Source organism: Podarcis filfolensis, assembly GCF_964270895.1.
Source record: "Podarcis filfolensis genome assembly, chromosome: 1".
NCBI classification, from domain to species: Eukaryota; Metazoa; Chordata; class Lepidosauria; order Squamata; family Lacertidae; genus Podarcis; species Podarcis filfolensis.
In genome coordinates, this window is record NC_139604.1 from 17022353 (window position 1) to 17036669 (window position 14317).

Genomic DNA, 14317 nt, shown 5'->3' on the forward strand with positions numbered 1-14317 from the left:
CTACAATTCCCTTTAAATCCATTTTTGCACAGCCATGTCATGTTCAACTGATCAGAGTTGTTAAGTACAGAAAAACTTCATTGTGCCAGGTTGCACACTGGCCTATAATTGCATGTTGCACAGAAGCTTGGCCTATAATTGCATGTTGTTGTTGTTTTTAAAAAATGAAATTAAAAAAGAACAGAAATAATGCAAAATACAGCAACCATTTTAAAGGAAGCTGAAAAAAGCTATACCATGGTATTCTTGGCTTTGTAGAATATTTGCGAGGAGTTGACTGCAATCAAATATTAAGTAGTTAACTAACTGCTCAACGGCCAATATTTGACTGGTAAATTGACCAAATAAAATTCCTTCTATAGATTCTCTTAGAAAGCTAAAACTACTGAGAGTTTTGCTCAACTCTTCCAGGAAACCATACGGTTTCTATTTCTTAACATCTACCCCGGTTACCGATGACAGTGTGGTTTTCTACATGCGCTGAAATACAACTCCCTAAACCTCTGAAGGAAATTATGATTTCTCAGAAGTTTCTGTAAAGGAACTGAAAAAATTAGGGGAATACAGTCATACCTCGGATTGCGAACGTGATCCGTGTGGGAGGCACGTTCGCAACCTGCAGTGCTGCGTCTGCGCATGCGTGTAACGCGATTCGGCGCTTCTGCACATGTGCAAAGTGTGATTTAGCGCTTCTGCGCATGCGCTGAAACCCAGAAGTAACCCGTTCTGGTACTTCCAGGTTCAGCACGGTCCATAACCCGAAAACACACAACCCACAGCATTTGCAACCCGAGATATGACTGTTCTGCTGATATTGGATGATTGAAAAACCATTAGAAGCCTTGAGTAGAGACCCCCTGCCTTATTTTAAAGCCATTATACATTTGTGAATGAGCTCTTGCTGCTAAACCTAAGTCACTAGTTCCATCATCATCATCATCATCATCATCATCATCATCATCATCATAGTTTATTTATACCCCGCCCATCTGGTTGGGTTTCCCCAGCCACTCTGGGTGGCTCCCAACAGAATATTAAAAACACAATAAAACATCAAACACAAAAAACTTTCCTAAACCTAAGGTGAATATCAGATACAGAGTGAGGTTGCCTAAGTTGTCTTAATACTTGCTGTGCAAACTTTTCTTTGCAATGCATGCATTTGCATAACTGTGTGGGGTTTTTTAATGAAAATTCAGGATTTGTAAGGATGAGGCAAGTTTAATCGCTGGAACAATCTTATTAACAGCAAATACGGTGATACTGAAGTTTCTGATTATATATAGTTGTATTTATTTATTTTATTGCACTTTACCATAAGGCGCTTTTTCTTACATTCTAGGTAAAACCAAACCTTGCAGTCATTTTCACCACAGGCAATGGGTGGGGGGCGGGAATGCCCACCATCACTGATCTTCATCCTCAAGATCAGGGGTCAGCAAACTTTTTCAGCAGGGGGCCGGTCCACTGTCCCTCAGACCCTGTGGGGGGCTAGACTACATTTTTTGGGGGGGAATGAACAAATTCCTATGCCCCACAAATAACCCAGAGATGCATTTTTTAAAAAAGCACACATTCTACTCATGTAAAAACAACAGGCAGGCCCCATAAATAACCCAGAAAGGCATTTTAAATAGAAGGACACATTCTAGTCATGTAAAAACACACTGATTCCCAGGGCCAGATTTAGAAGGCAATTGGGCCGGATCTGGCCTCCAGGCCTGTTTGCTTACCCATGCTCAAGATACTAAAGTAGCAATATCTCTTATCTACCCCGATCGCCCTGAAGTTTAGGTCAGGTTGAACCCAGCAACTTAAAATGCACAGTCAACAAATATTTGCCTTTTGAACTTATCGATTTCCAGGTGCCTTTTGGGCTTACTGGTTGCATGCAGATGAGCTTCAGCAGAGAGCTTACCCCCTCCCCCAACATGCGAAACTGTCCCTTGCACCTTTCAGAGCTGCTGAGGTCACAGAAACCGAGGAAGCCTGGTGAACAGCAACTATGGGGGGTGAAATATACTCAGAGTCGAGAGTGGATTTCATGCTCTTTATTCAGCTCATAGTGGTGAGGAGGAATGAATCGAAGTCCCCTCAAAGTATCTGCTTTATATACATTATTTACACAATGGGCTGCACATGATTGGCTAATTCCGGAATTCTACTGTAAGCCAATCAGGTTGTGGATTCACTTCTATCTGGAGCATGATTGGGTGGTTCCTGCCAACCAATCATACTGCTGCATTGTTCTAGGACCAATCAGACTGCTGCATTCTGAATCCTATTGTTCTAGGACCAATCAGACTGCTGCCTTTTGGATCCTATTGTTCTAGGACCAATCAGACTGCTGCAGTTTGGATCCTATTCAACTCAGTACATAACAGGGGGGAACCCCAGAAATGGTGCTGTTTAGCCAGCACACCTGGCCATAAGCTCACCCACAGATTCTTCTGCAAGAGTAAGCAGTGAAGGAAGAACTACGCTGAGCAAATGAAACCAGTGTGCATTACTAAATGTCAACCGGGCACTGACATCTACTTAATAAAAGGGAGGACGTGTTGCAGTATGTGTAAATATCCGTATGGAAGGAGCAAAAATTGGGACCAGCAGCACTAGGACCGGATTTAGGTTTGATGAGCCCCTAAGCTACTGAAGGTAATGGGGCCCTTTATACGTCCAGCTGTCCTTTGTCAACAACAAATTGTTGCTGTTCTTGTGTGTGTTGAATATATGCTATATGGTAATTTATGGACCTACAGTCGTACCTTGTTTTGCGACCGGGATCCGTTTTGGAGCCCCGGCCACTAGCCGAAAAGAACGCAGGGGAAAGGGCCGCGTTTGCACATGCGTGCGGAGCTGTTTGTGCTTCTGCGCATGCACAAGTGGCAAACCCGGAAGTAACCCATTCTGGTACTTCCGGGTTTGCCACGGACGTTCGCCGGAATGGATGCTAGACAAGGTGGACGTTCGCAGAGGTATTACTGTAATAGGTATCTAAAGCCATTTGCACATGTTGCCATGCAACCAGTCCATGCAGAATGTAGGCACCCTATATATAGAAATGAGCAAACCAGTGATATTTTAGGGAGCAGGCTAGCAGGCGGGGCCCATTACTTGCATCATAGGAGCCTACACAACACAAAACACTGTTGCTTTATGTAGGTTTGTTTGTTTTTATCTTATATTTCGGAAATGTACATCACTGGTTTTTTTCCTTTAAATTTTTTTGGGGCCCCCAAGAGAGTGTGGCCCTAAGCTATAGCTTGTTTAGCTTATACATAAATCTGCGACTGAGCACCACCGACACTTAACAGCAGAACCTATTATTCACGTTAGTTTTAGATGATCCTTCAAGGGACTTGGAAGCACAACCTTGTTGACTCAAAAGGAAGTCCCTGCGAGCTCTGTAGGGTTTTTCTTCCTAATATACGTGCTTCAGACTGAAGCCTCGCTCAATGGAAATAATTATACCCTCGCTGCTTACAATGGTAGTGTAGCCTCGCTGAAAGTCAGCACGATCACATCAGCACAAATTATCATTCTTAAAGAACTCGACCTCCACTCTGGGGCTTAATTCCTAACAAATAAAAAAGAGTTTAAAAGACAGTTTTATGGGCCGTTCGGCTTCTAGCCTTCCAGAAAATTAATTTCCCATCTGAACTGCCATTACGAACGCTCTGCGTTATAAAAGCACTGCTATTCATTAGCACAACCATGTGGGTCTTTCTAGCAACACATACAAATCCACAAGTTAAGTGATTCATGAAAGCCTACCTTAGCTTTGACTTCTTCAAGCCACCTGTGTCTGAAATTTAGTGATTTGCCCATCGGCCAGTACTGTGACATCTATTATTACCTCACAGCCCACCATCTCATCCCCCCATTTGCCTCTGGTCAGTGGGTACAGGTGACTTGTCAGGTTGAAGGCAGGGGTATGAAGTCAACAGCCCCTTAGGCAAGCTTGACCTCCAAGTACATGAACCACAAATGAGATGATCAGGAGCGCTCACGTCATGACTTTTAAAAAAAATAATTAAAATTAAAATTAAATATCAGTCACCAATTAACATGCCTACTCTCAGGTAACTGGGTATAGGATTGCAGCCTGAATAAATGTTGCAGCTTTACTAACTAGATTTCGGAAAAGCATCTCTCTCTAAAAAAAGGTTCTCTGTTTTATTCAAAAAGGGGAAAAAACAAGGGTTTATAAGTGGCACAAAATAATATTTTAACCAGAGACAGGAACTGGAATATAGGAAATATCCCTGGTGACAAATTCAACATATGTCACACCGGGTTGGATATATTTTACGATATTGCTGCTAGATTGTTTTCGCAGCCCACCTAGGCTTCGCACAGCATTTTACAGCATTGGTGTGAAATTAAAGTGAGAAACTTCTGGGAACTCGCAGGTGGGACTAGGTTATTTTCTTAACCACCAGTTTTCATCCTAAGGAAATGCTTCGAGCTAAATCAAGATAAGAAAAGCTCTTCCCTGCACATTAGGAAATACCTAGACGTTACAACACAGCCAATGGCGCTGCCTCTAGCATGACTTGATGGAACAATTATGCATGCAAAACTGCCAAGGGTTGAAGAGAAAGCTTGAGGGAAATTTTCCACCCTAAACAACAACATAGAGCATAATCCCAGCGAAAGGCTCGCGTTATGAAGGGGTGCGAAAGAGGTAGATCAGAAATAAAAGCATCCATTTAAACCATTTACAGGTGCAATTTAAACCAGCATTCGGTTTCCAACAGTGACCAACCAGTGTCAGAAGCCAGCCGGCAGCAAATCACACTGATCAAGTTGGAGTATATTAGCAAGAACATGATCTGCACAGACTGGGTGGAGTGTCAGGCCTAATGAGCACAGCAGTTCATCCCTAGTAGGTCTTGCCCCTATGAAGCGGTTGCTGAGACTGAAAGTCCCCCCCCCCCCCGCCCAAAGCCGTCTAAATTTCCTCCTCTCCAGGGCTTTTTTGCAAGCAACCAGAGACTGTGCCTGCTTGAAGCCAACCTGTCCTCCACCCTTTTCATGCCTTTTCTGGTTCTGGGAGATCAGAGGGAAGGGAGACACCCTGACTCTTCACCAGTCTGACTCATCTCTGCTTCTTGGCCTCTCTCCTCCCTCTTCAGCTTCTGCCTCCGATTCTGGACTTTTCTCTGCCACAGACTCTCCGAACTCACTAAGCCCTGTTACCTCTTCAGCTTCCAACACCTCCTCCCATTCTTCTCCCTCTTATCACATATCGTTGTCCCACCACCACATCCTGGGCTGTTAGGAAACACCCTGTTTCCCTCACCGAGCTACAATTCCCTGAATTCCCTGTGAAGAGGGGCCGATTGTTAAACCACTCTGGAAACTGCAGTGCTGTGAAGGGAACAGAACTTTCCTAACAACTCACAGCACTCCTAAAAAACTACATCTCCCAGAATTCTTTTGGGGGAAAGCCAGGACTGCATCAGAGCACTTTAACTGAATGGTCCAGACAGTGTTAGAAACTGAGATACGAAAGCTAGGAGCTAAATGGCACCTTAAACCTAGCTTACAGGTGCAACAGCAGAATGCCTAGGCGCGCTTTTTTAAATAACAAAAAAAACAAAGCTAAAAATGAATGAACTGCAGCTAAAATATTATGTTCATTTTCAAATGGTCTAGTCCTTCCCCTGTCCCCCCTAATATTCTTAAGAGGGTCTCTTCTCCAGTCAGCAGAGAGTAGCTAGAAGTGGGGAGGCAGAAAAGGGTCCTCTTTTCCTTCCACTCTGAAGTTTTAATCTGAAATCTTAGGCGCAGCACTGCGCCCAGAGCTCAGAAACTGCTCGCACTAATGAAATACCCTGTTTCAAAATGCACCCAGAACAATGGGAGTTTCGAACGCTGGGTGCAGATGTGGCCTTAGCCTTCAGCAATGTAGGATGGGTGGTGGCTACTTCAGGAATAATATTTGACGGAAAAACTGTCCATCGTTCCTCTTCAAAACTTTAGGCTACAGGTGGGGGACCTGTGACTCTCTAGGTATAGCTAGGATTCCAATTTCCTAGTGTTGTCTATTCCCGGCGCTTGCTTGGTCCCCTATCCCAAACGCATAATTGCAATACAACAGGTAATGACAAAGAGATTCTCCAGTGTCTCTCCTTCAAGAAAAAACACCATTCAGCAAACATCTGGACTGAAATGCCAATTCACTGAAGTTGGAACCACAACACTCACAAATGTGAACTAACACGGCCAGTTTGGTCAGTCTTCCTAATCATTTTTTTAAAAATATTATGTTAATTAAAAGAGATACAACCTCCTTTCAGCCTCATGTGCTTGTTTTCAAAACACAAATGACTCTAACCTACTGACTTCTGATGCCCTGCTGAGGGGCAGGGGGAAAGCCATTCAGCTTGTTAAAAATAAAACTCATTAGAGCCGACCTAGTTGAACGTTGCGGCAATAAAAAACACTACAGTGGCTATTATGCAGCTAAAATAAAACTAAGGTGGGTGAGTGCGATAGTGAGAATGCAGGCAAAGTCTCATGAAAGTGTTTTACTTTTGTGCACAAAAGCCCTTCGATATTTTAGCTGCTTTTACAAGCAACACCAGTTTTGCAAATGACACCGGTAACAGCAAGGATGACACACAGAGAGATGTTGTTTCCTTTTAGTAAATGCAAGCACACGATTGGCTGCCTCTCTCTAACTAGCCCTCTCTTCCCATGTTAACAACCGCCCAGTTGCTTTTGCAACGTTTTCTCTTTCCAGTGGCAATTACATTTGCGGAAGTCCCCGGCAGGAAAACGCCGGCTCCCTGGCACATCACAAAAACAAACAGGAGTCGGGTTTATTAACAGCCCCGCAGTCCCTCAAACATCCAGAGGACCTGGTGGAGCAGTGGGAAATGATGCCCGTCTGATCCTCTTCTTCTTAAATAATTTAATTTTGGTACTCATTTAATGTTTTGTTTTTTCAATTCTCCCTCTGCACCTTAAAACTTAAGCACTTAACACAGAAGCAGAGGGCCAAGGATAACAGCAGCAGGAGCAATAAGCCAGAATTCAGGCACATAGAGCTTGCATTGTCATTATTATTATGATTTATTATATTTGCATATTGTCCTTCATCCAAAGATCATTGAGCGGTTCACAACGGAAAAAGACAAAACGAGAACACAAATTGTACGTAGAGCGTAACGCCAGGACTGTACACACTTGACCTGGAGGCAAGTCCCACAGCACTCAAATGAGTTTTCCTTCTGAGGAGACAGTGGGCAGGCTTGATTATTAACTCCCGTGTACGTCTGTGCGTGTGAATTCAACCACTCTGCCCTGTGCTGCGTTCCCAGGACATATAGTGAGGCTTTCAACGCATGTCAAATTATTTTCTAAGGAACTTAAATAATGTCACAAACACCCATCACAGACACACCAGGGGTGCCAACTTTAATAAAATATTGGGGGTGCCCAGGTAAGCCATGCCCCACATAATCAATCACATGACACGGTGCACACACCCTATTTGAACGGGAATGCCCATTAACTTTGGGGAGGCTGGCCCCCTCAAATATTTTAGGGGGGGGACAAAGACCTCTCAGGCCTTAGGGGCTGCCTCCTATGCACCCATCTTCCTTTCAAACCACAGGAGCCAACTCCAGGGGGCTGTGGGTGCTTCACCATAATAATATATTTGTGGGGACTGGGAACCTTCCCCCCCCCCAGAAAAAAGTCAACGGGAAAAGTTGCAGGCATCCATAATCTTCGGCATGGGGTGGCACCTATGTTCCAAACCCACAGAAGGAGCACACCCTGACTATGCAGGAGTAACGATTTTGAGGAGATATGGAAGGTGTTTGTAGAATTTTGTACTGTTAAAAGGGAAAGGGGTCAAACCATCAAAAGGTGTTGAAATTTTGGGAGGTTGGATAGCTCCAATGGAATGGTCTCTTAGGGGTGGGGGTGTACATTTTTATTTTTATATTATTATTACTTTGTCAAAATAACAAAACAAAACAAAAAGGAGCCCGTCCTAGAGTTTGCCAGGGGTCCCTTATTGGAAGGTATGGCCTCCCCAGATTACTATTTCTCTTTCACACAGAGACCACATACACATTTGAGTTCCTCCATGACACGCCTCTGCCATTCCAATAATAATAATAATAATAATAATAAACCACAGAAGCCAACTCCAGGGGGCCGTGGGTGCTCCCGCACCCACAATAATATATTTGTGGGGACTTGGCACCCCCACCCAAAAAAAAAGTCAATGGGTAAAGTTGCAGGCATCCACAATCTTCGGCGTGGGATGGCACCTATGTTCCAAACCCACAGAAGGAGCCCACCCTAGAGTTTGCCAGGGGTCCCTTATGGGAAGGTATGGCCTCCCCAAATTACTATTTCTATTTCACACGGGGAGAGAGAGAGAGATTAATTTGGGTTCCTCGACGCCACGCCTCTGCCGTTCTAATAATAATAATAATAATAATAATAATAATAATAATAATAATAATAATAATAGCAGCAGCAGCAGCTGGGGAGCAGCTCCACCCGCCAGCCCTTCTCTCAGCCTTTTGTTCCTTCTCCGCAAGGCGCGAGGGCAGCGCGCGCCTCCCCGCGCTCGCCTTCGCCGGGGAAGAGGAGGCGGAGAGGCGGGGAGGGGCGCGCGGAGGCAGAGACTCACCTCGGCTGGGCGAGGGGGGCGCTAGGCGACTGCAGCTGGGGGTTGGGGCGGCGGCGGCGACGGCCCTGGCAGCCCTAGCGTCGGCGCCTCGAGTGCTGCTGTTGCTGGACGGCGGCGGATGGCGAGCGTGGCGCACCATCTCCTGCTCGCCTCGGCGCGTCTGGCTGGCTGGCTGACCCCGGTCGCGCCCCAGAACACCGGCGCCCTGCAGGGCCCGCCTCCCCGGGCTGCTGCACGCTGATGCTGGAGGAGGAGGAGGCTTCGCCGGCTGCCGGAGCACCGCCTCGTCCGCCCGTCTCTCGGGGGACCCGCCGGGGAGGAAAAGGCAGGACCCAGGCGCGCCAGGTGCAGCCCAGCAGCGCTCCGCCTTCGCCGCGCCGCGCCTCTTCCTTGCGCAGCTTTTCCTCCTCCTGCCGCTCTTCCTTACCTTCCTCTAGTCTAGAGTCTAGCGGCTCCTTCTTCTTCTTCGCCTTTTCCGGGTGTTTATAATATTTTTCATCCATCCAATTTCATGCACAAGGCCTTCTTTTCCCCCCAAAATTTTTTATTAGTTTTCACAATATTATAAACAAACACACAAGACAAACAAACATAGATCATAGCCTTATTGAAAATTACAGTTATTAACCTTGTTAAGTGACTTCCTCGCTTCCCCTTGGTTGAATTTCATTGCATGTTCTTTTAACGGTTTTCCAAATCCCAATTTTTATGAAATTTAACTTAAACATGCACAAGGCCTTCTTTGAAGGTATCACATCTCCACACTGGTTCATAAAGCTTTGCTTGTTGTCATGATTGACAACATAGTCCGACTCGGCGAGTGACCCACGGGAGAGAAAGCGGGAGCTGATGGGTGTTTGCAGCCCTTCAGATATGCAAAAAAAGTATGCTTTCTTTCTAAAGGTATTGTGGAATACTGAACTTAAAAAAAATAAAAAAAACCCAGTATTTTTTTAACATCTTTATTGAAAGTTCAAAAAGTACATAATGCACTAAGCATGGTGAGATGTAAATGAAAGGAAAAGAGAAACAGAAACAGTTTTTTTTTACTGTTTTACAACTGTATTTTTACAAAAAGGATATAAACGTAGAGGTTTGTGGAATTACAAAAGATGCAAGGCCTCAAAAAGACAATAAAGTGAGTTTTTCTGTGGAGTTCATTCCATAATTCATTCCATAAACTCCACTGGCAACATTTCTCAGATACATTAGCCCCTCCCCACGGAAGGTCTTAATGTGTGGAAACAGATGGTTCTTTGAGTATCCTAACCTGATCTAAACCATGAGTAAAGGTAAAGGGACTCCTGACCATTAGGTCGAGTCGTGGCCGACTCTGGGGTTACAGCGCTCATCTTGCTTTATTGGCTGAGGGAGCCGGCATACAGCTTCCGGGTCATGTGGCCAGCATGACTAAGCCGCTTCTGATGAACCAGAGAAGTGCACGAAAACACCGTTTACCTTCCCACCAGAGCGTTATCTATTTATCTACTTGCACTTTGACATGCTTTTGAACTGCTAGGTTGGCAGGAGCAGGGACCGAGCAATGGGAGCTCACCCCGTCGCAGGGATTCGAACTGCCGACCTTCTGATCGGCAAGTCCTAGGCTCTGTGGTTTAACCCTTAAACCATAAGTAGAATCATAGAATTGTAGAGTTGGAAGGGTTCCCAGGGGTCATCTAGTCCAACCCCCTGCAATGCAAGAATCTCAACACATGGTAATTTAAATGTTACTTTTTTCTTTTTTTTAGTACTTCGCATTGGACCAAGAAAAGGACTGGGAGCTGTCGGCATAGTACATAGGTAACATGTTTAAAACACAGAGCCCCTCAGTTAATCTAACAGTTGTGTTCCGTAGTAAATGAAGTTTCTGAACTGTTTTCAAAGGCAGCCTCACAATAGTGTACTACAGTAGTCTAATTTGGAGGTTACCAAGCCCAGATAGCTAACCCCAGGCTACGTTTGTCCAAGTGGGGATGCAGCTAAGGCCCAAAGTAAACACTTATTTGATAGGCAGCATACAGCTACGTATCTACATTTTTTCTGACTTAATTACAGGCAGAGGGGGGAATCCTTATCAGGAAGGCAGCGTGAGGGAAGAAGGGGCGGGGGGCAATCGTTTCCCTTCCCACCTTGCATGGCTAGAAGTTGGCGGGATGAGATAGCCAAGACAGACTTTCCCCTGAAGCTTCCAAGCTGCACATGGTGTGTGTGATCACGTTGGAGAGGTAATGACAGTTGGCTGATAATTAGAAGCACAAGGTGCCCGAGTGGTATCATTAAGTGAGAAAAAAATCCAGGCACATAGCTTCCAGCTTCTGTTTACTGAATGTTTGCATTCAAGGCTTCTGGTAACAAAAAAATGAATCAAGTCACACCTGCTCCCAAGCTGCAGATCTATTCTATGTAGTCCTATGTAGCGTAGAATGAACACCACGTGCTTAGACAGACGAACCACCCACCCAGAATATATCAGTCTTGATTGGATACAGCTTCAGATTACTGGCTACAGCCTGCCCATTTCCCTGTGGCTGGAATGATGAAAGCAGGTGGCATGGAGGAATGTTTGGATCCCCAATTTTATTCCCATTATTATTATTATTTCCTCCACTTTTGAACCATTTTAGGGAACTGATGCTCACAACCATAGGGTTTTTGTATTTTTTTTAATAATAATTTGTATTAAATTTTCTGTTTCACAATTTAGAAAATTCATTTAAACAACCTTAAAATATCAGTGACTTCCCTTCTTCCCTTTCCATGGTTCATTTTGCATGGCATAAATCCCTACATATTTTACATAAACTAAACCATTCAGTGTTCCATTATTACTTCCATCAAAACTTATTTACACTGTTGAATCTATCTTAATGCTGGCAACATTTTCAAGTGTACACAATTCCCCCCCCCCATATATTCAATAAACATTTTCCAGTCTTCTTTAAACGTATGTTCTTCTTGTTCTCTTATTCTATAAATTAGATCCACAAGCTGCTGTGTTCTAAACCACTGAGCCTCATGGGCTTGCCGATCAGAAGATCGGCGGTTCGAATCCCCTCAACGGGGTGAGCTCCTGTTGCTCTGTCTCAGCTCCTGCCAACCTAGCAGTTTGAAAGCATGCTAGTGCAAGTAGAAAAATAGGTACCGCTCTGGTGGGAAGGTGTATGGCGTTTCTGTGTGCTCTGGTTTCCATCATGGTGTTCCATTGCGCCAGAAGCAGTTTAGTCCTGCTGGCCACATGACCCGGAAAGCTGTCTGCGGACAAACGTTGGCTCTCTCAGCCTGAAAGCGAGATGAGCACTGCACCCCATAGTCGCCTTTGACTGGACTTAACCGTCCAGGGGTCCTTTACCTTTTACCTATTCCATCAGTTTAAGTTCTCATTCTTCTTTGGTCGGAACCTCACTCGTTTTCCATTTTTGGGCTAACAAATCACGGACCGCTGAAGTGGCATACATAAATAACCTTTTTTGACACCTGGGAATTTCCATCTGAATTATCCCCAACAAAAAGGACTCTGTTTTTTTTGTTGTTTTTTTGAAAGGTGCTTTTAAACATTTTTTTTCAATTTGTTACAAATAACCATAGAGTTGCTCCTCTCCCTGCATTTTCCCCTGCTCCTCGTTCAAGACTAATAAAAAGTGTTTTTTCAATCTCATTTGTTCTCACTTCAATGAACACACTCCCATTTACTACCATATTCCCACATTTGGGTAGAGTCATGTGCACAATGTTGACCGTAATCCATATCTATCTTGTTGTTTCTTAGGAGGAAATACTACATTTTTCTGCATTTCCCCCGAAACCAGCTTTGATCCGAATTGAGAATGATAGACTCACCTGCATTTTAAGACAGTAATGTGTAAAACATTCTTATTCGATTAATCACGTTGCTTCTCACAAGTCCTTCTGTGGATAAATTTTTTTTCAAAGCGATGCTACAAAAATAATGTTGTTTTTTTAGTTTCCTTTTTACAGTGCTTCAAGACTATTGCTGTTTTTGGATGGGATTCAGCCGCACACTGGCAAATTCAAGTTGCGCAATTAAAACCGATTTGGAGCTCTTGCACAACAACAACGACCCTCACCCAATTCACCCCAGACTTTTGCAATAAGGAAAGTGACAGGAAAATGCACTGGAACGTGTGAGATAACAATTGCTTAATGCAATGTTTATCTGTTTATCTACTTGCACTGGTGCGCTTTCGAACTGCTAGGTTGGCAGGAGCTGGGGGAGAGCCATGGGAGCTCACTCTGTCGCACGGATTCAAACAACCGACCTTACGATTGGCAAGCCCAAAAGACTCAGGGGTTTAGAACACAGCGCCACCCATCTCTCCGGAGTAGGCATGCTTACTGTACACATGCACACCGGAAGATAAAACACCTCATAACTTGCTTTTTCTCCCATTGTAAATCTCAGCCCATGGGCACTCGGACACCATCTTCTCAGTCCATCGGTGGAAGTAGTTGCAAAACGTCATGGCACAATATACAGAGGGGTACCAGTTGGTCCTTAAAGATATGACTAGACTCGCTCTCTTTGCTGCTACAGACTAGCTCTTCTGGAATTTGTCTCTGAGGAAGGGCAGAGTTTGCTCTATTTGTGTAGCAAGCCAGAGACATCCACCCTTACTAAATAAACGTTGGGAGCGGCTTGGTTGCCAAGGAAGGGTGGTTGCTGGTTCTTTGCCTAGGATGTTGGGTGGTGCTGTGAGAAGCAGAAAATAAGCTTTGTTTTCCTGTATAGGAAGTGCCTTTGTAATACTGGGTGGTACGTCAAATGAAAGCTGTGCTACACAACTGTACGTTGTGCTCACACAGCATCAGCTACCAAGGGTGGTGCTCTCATAGAAGCCCATATGTCCCGTGAGGCGGACAATACAATTGTTAATTCCTCCACCGGAACCTGAAATATATCTATCCTTTGTAAATGTGAGGAGATGGCTCTGCAACAAGGATGGCTGGGGGGGGGGGGGAACTGTAGTAGTCAAGGTGATGGCATTCTGTAAATCTTCAGATGCTTCAAATGTTAGTGAAATATGAAGGCCGGTTGTTATTTTGTTTAATAAAGAACTGTGTTGTACCAAACTCAGACGATAAAGGATATCGTTTTGCCCATTGTAAATGTCATGTATTCAGTGGTTTGTGTTTGCCTGAGCTTGAGTCTGGACTAAGGAATCTGAGATCCTGTGTTCCGATTCGATACATGATGTCCAATCACAGAACGTTTCAGGATTTGGGCCTCTGCCATTGGTCCTTGAACTCTGAGTTGTGATTTGCAGCTTGGAAGTTTAGACAGCCAGTCATGTTGGGAGTGGGAGTGGCCCATGCTTTCAGGAATGTATATAAGCAGTTGCTTTGCCCCTGTTTCCCAGTTATGTAGTTCAATAAAGGTTCTTGCTGTTATCACCGTGTCTTGCCTCATGGGAACCCACCTACACTTCAGTAAACATATTTTTATCATACAGAAAGGTGACTTAGCTGCATAGACGTCATACATTTAAAGCACATTGCTTACTCCAAAAAATCATGGGAACTGCAATTTACAGAGCTATACAGAGCTAAAGAATTCAACACCACTCTTAAAATACAGTTCCCATTATTTGGGGGCGGGAGGGTGTGGTTTGAATGTGCTTTAAATGTATCGTGTGTGTA

General features: G+C 44.4%; 1 protein-coding gene and 1 long non-coding RNA gene across 5 annotated transcripts in view; one reads left to right on the forward strand and one right to left on the reverse strand.

The window, feature by feature from the left end:
- MFSD6 (major facilitator superfamily domain containing 6) overlaps positions 1-9053 on the reverse strand; it is a 43735-nt gene extending 34682 nt beyond the window's left edge. Inside the window, exon 1 of one of the 4 annotated variants that reach the window (XM_083628656.1) lies at positions 8663-9053. The gene's annotated coding sequence lies outside the window, so the exon portion shown is untranslated. Of the gene's footprint in view, positions 1-3774; positions 3890-8662 lie in introns of those variants that run through there. The other 3 variants (XM_083628659.1, XM_083628658.1, XM_083628657.1) reach the window with 3 other exon arrangements.
- Positions 8884-13722, forward strand: LOC310743515. The gene is made up of 3 exons (XR_014539057.1): positions 8884-9007; positions 10411-10462; positions 13083-13722. It is a non-coding gene; the product is annotated as an uncharacterized lncRNA (long non-coding RNA).
- The last annotated feature ends 595 nt before the right edge of the window (positions 13723-14317 follow it).